The sequence below is a fragment of the Myotis myotis genome, unplaced genomic scaffold (genome assembly GCF_014108235.1).
Source record: "Myotis myotis isolate mMyoMyo1 unplaced genomic scaffold, mMyoMyo1.p scaffold_m19_p_1, whole genome shotgun sequence".
Taxonomy (NCBI): domain Eukaryota; kingdom Metazoa; phylum Chordata; class Mammalia; order Chiroptera; family Vespertilionidae; genus Myotis; species Myotis myotis.
This window is the reverse complement of record NW_023416313.1, coordinates 182,920,748-182,924,770: the sequence shown is the minus strand read 5'-3', so window position 1 is coordinate 182,924,770 and position 4,023 is coordinate 182,920,748.

Here is a 4,023-nt window from a genome sequence, read left to right as displayed (position 1 = left end):
AACTGGAAGGTTCGCAAAGGGAAGAAAGCTGTTTGCAGGTAGAAGATAGTACTTAGGAGCAAAAATAGAGTTCTTTGGTGGTGGTGGTGGGGTCCCCTGATCAAAGGAAGCCTGGTTCTGCTTCCTGGGAAGTAGGAAATGCCCAGAAAGGAAGGGCTTCTGGCTGTGTCTAGGCTGGGTGACCATAAGCAGACTCACCAAAGCTTCCCCCATCTCCAGTGGGACAGAGGTAACAGAGACTCACTGGGCTGACAGGGACCGTGTAGGCAGGGCCAATGACTGTCTCGATGATGCCAAACATCAGATGAGAGACACTGCCTCCCACCCCATCTTGGCACTGGGTGAGACTCTGCAGCAGAGCGGCACCACCGCTGCTGGGCAAGCTGGAAGAACTCGGGTCAAATCTCAGTGGGATGGCCTCCGAGTCACTTAAGTAACTCGTCCAAGTTCCTACAGCTGCTCACTTGTGGCAGATCTGGCATTTCGGGCCAGGTCTGTCAGCCTTAGCACCTGCGTGCTTAATTACTCTGCAGGGTTGCAGAAATTCAGTGCCTAATACTCCATCACCTTCCTGAGGAGCAAATGATACCCTTTTGCCCCAGAGTCATGAGGGTATGTATATCAGACACCCTTTCAGGTGACTCCTCTTGAGGCAGCTGTGCGGAGTGAAGGAGCTTGGCAAGCACAGCACAGACTTCTAAGACTTGGGACGTTGCCAGGCCTCGGGCTCCTCATCTGTGAAATGGAGCTGCAACACTTACCGCATAGGGTTCCTGGTGAGTGTGAGGTAAGATAATGGAGATAAAATAAACTATAATATACGAATGTCTGGGTTTGAGAGGAAAATCAGGAAGAACAACAACAGCTCGTACTCTCACACATAATAACCACAGCCCCGAGGCCCTGCTGGACCTTCCAGAGCAGTTGGTTTCTGGAGGCTGAGCTCTGATGTCTCCGCTGTGTACGGCCTGCTCCCCTTTCCTGGAACACTTTGTCCTCCACTCCACTCCCCGCTTTCCCTTTGCACACTTGTGTTGATCTTCTGGTCTCAGTGTAAAATGCCACCTTCACTGGAGAACATGCCTGGACCACAGCCCATCCAAATGTCAAGGTGACACATCCATTCTCTGGGCAGTCCCACCCTGTGTGCACTGACCCTTTAGCACTGAAATCCCTCATTCACCAAAGCATCAGCCAAACCTGCAACTAACTAGCAAGCTCCTGGAGAGTGAGCGTGTATCTTGTTTATCGTTGTATTTCTAAGGTCTAGAATAGGGCCTCACACCTAACAGACACTCAATATGTAAAAATCTGTTGAATGAAGGAAGGCAGAATATGCCCTCTGAGTCATCAAAGACCAATTCATTTATGGTCCCAACAGTTTCAGTGCCAAGTATGTTGAATTATAATTGAATTTCCTGAAAAGTGGTAATCTAGTATGTACTGTTTAAATATAACAAAACTAGTCACCCACCACCCACAGGTAGATCACAAGTTCCTCCTTAAAGGGCTTGATAATTCTTTGGCTTGCCTCATTGTGCCTTAGAAAGTTCTGGAGAAACATTTGCTGAGTAATCGATAAACATAATACACCTTTCCTTGACCAGTGTGGGAACAGAATTAACTGCATAAATTCTTATTGTTTTCCAGCACTCCGAGCTGAGGGGTGATCTATGTTTCATAAATTATAGAAATTGGGAACAGGTCTTTTCCTAAAAAAAAAAAAAAAAAGTCTAGGTCCCGTATATGTGAGGCCTGATGCCAGGAACTATGGGATGGCCAAGCTAATCTACTCTCAGGTCCAGAGAGCCCTGCTGTCAGTTGTTTACAGTCTCATACTGGACCATAACAAACAGGGCACCATTCCTGATCTTAACTTTGGCTTCTGCTCAAGTCCACAGATTTGTGCTCGGCTCTCTTCTGTACCTCAAGCTGGTCAATGAGCAGTTAATGAACTAAAAAGTCAGCCAAGCCCTAAACATTGACTGGACTGACCAGCCACAGACATTCCACAATGAATGCTAGGGGGAAATTCAGTCTTTACTCACAGCAAACAGTACTAGATTAAAATGTCTCTCACAACACAATGACAAGCGGTTGGGGCATTAAAATTACAAATTGCCATAACCAATGGATGGGGGTGGGGGGGTGGGACGGGGGTAAAAGCATGTGCTGGGGTATGGGGGTGGCCGGGGAGAGATCAATGGGGGAAAAAGGAGACTTATGTAATACTTTAAACAATAAAGAATTTAAATTTATAAAATAAAATTACAAATTGACACTTGGGCTAATGTATTTTGTTTGCCTGATGCCCTCTGCCAGAGATGACACAGATATGTGATATCTTGGTTTTATCTTAGGCTGGGGTAAGAACAATGAAGGCCCCTGTAAGATTTGGATAGCAGGTCTCAGGACACAGCTGTCATCTTTTACAACACTCAGTGGACTAGGGGCACAAATGATGCATTTCCTCCTACGGAAACAAATGGCCATAGAGATATAGTCCTTTCTGTCTGGCTTCCATGTCTCCCTCAGCCTTATTTTATAAATGAAGAAACGTTGACTGATGGGTCCAGGGCTGGGCATCTGGAGCTAATGGAGCCAGTAAGCTTCTTCCCTGGGAATCTAGAATCAAGACTAAGAGATTCATTGTCAGCGTGACTGATTTATAAACTCAAGATGTGGGAGTAGTGATTTCTGCCCCGTGGTCTGTGGAGGAAAGAAAACCAGAATGCAGTTAGAAAAAGGAAAGGAGAGGATAGAAAATGAGAAAGAGAGTTCCGACAACATTCTAGTTCTTTTCTGAGGCTTGGCTACTTATTGCTATTCCATGAGATACCTCTGTGTCCTCATAATAAATCCCACCTTTTGCTGAAGTTAGCACAAATTAGCTTCTCTTACCAACTTGCAATTACCAATTACATTTATTCTACTACCAATTTGAGTTAATCTATTAGTCAAAAGTTTCATAACTAATACACAGGCGATATTGGGGTAAATCTAAATTGCAATAGGAATTGGAGGAGAAGATACACGACCTACACTGCTGGTTCCAGTGCCAGGCCAAGGTAGAGTCAGGCCTGTAGGTTTACGGTTCAGTGATTTTCTGACTTCATTTCTACATTTAACTTTCACTGTTCTTTGATTTTGTGCAGAGGATGCCATGGTGCTAGGACATTGTCAAGAAATAACTATTTGTGGAATTAATTAAGATCAGTAATATGCAGGTAAATGTTTAACAACTGGCTGTGTGTGTGTGTGTGTGTGTGTGTGTGTGTGTGTGTTAGGATGAGAGTCCTAATGAGTAGCATCTGCCAATTCTCAAGGTGTAAATACTCTATTAATGGGCAATGTTATGCTATCTATGTGAAGTCAGCAAATGCACAGTTAAGAAAGGTGCATAGTAGAACACTATTATGCACAATTTCTACCTACACATACAATAGATGTAAATTACCTCAAGAGAACCAATAATAGTAACATATAGTAATTAGGAAGTGATGAGTATTAAATGAGTATTTATTACTTTTGTTTTCAATATAATGTATTTAGTACATTCAAATTTATGCATTTTAATTTTAATAATGGCTGTGTTTAATAACTAGTAAAATTCCTATTAATTCGACCATTTGCTTTTGCAAACTGGTACACGCTGGCTCCAGCACACCAATGATTGAGATGAATGTTTGTTGGTCAAATTCAAATACAGGTTTAATGCCAGGTTAATATTATAGCTAATGCAGAGTAATCTTAATTAACCTCTCATTGCTAGTGCTTGACGCATACATTCTTTTGTTGTTCTTCCTCACTCAGAACCTTTTCATTCCCCATGGAAGCTGTTCTAAATCTTTACCCAGCCTTCCTTCAGAAAGAGTGATGCCCCACCCTTTCCAAGGCTTGCCCATTCCCCCTTCCTGCTCCAGTTCTCAGCCTTCTCCTCTGGGACATCAGGCTGTTAACTGCAGTCAGCATATCCCAAACCAAACTCATTATTTTCTGCCTGAACTTGTCTCCTTTCCCTCT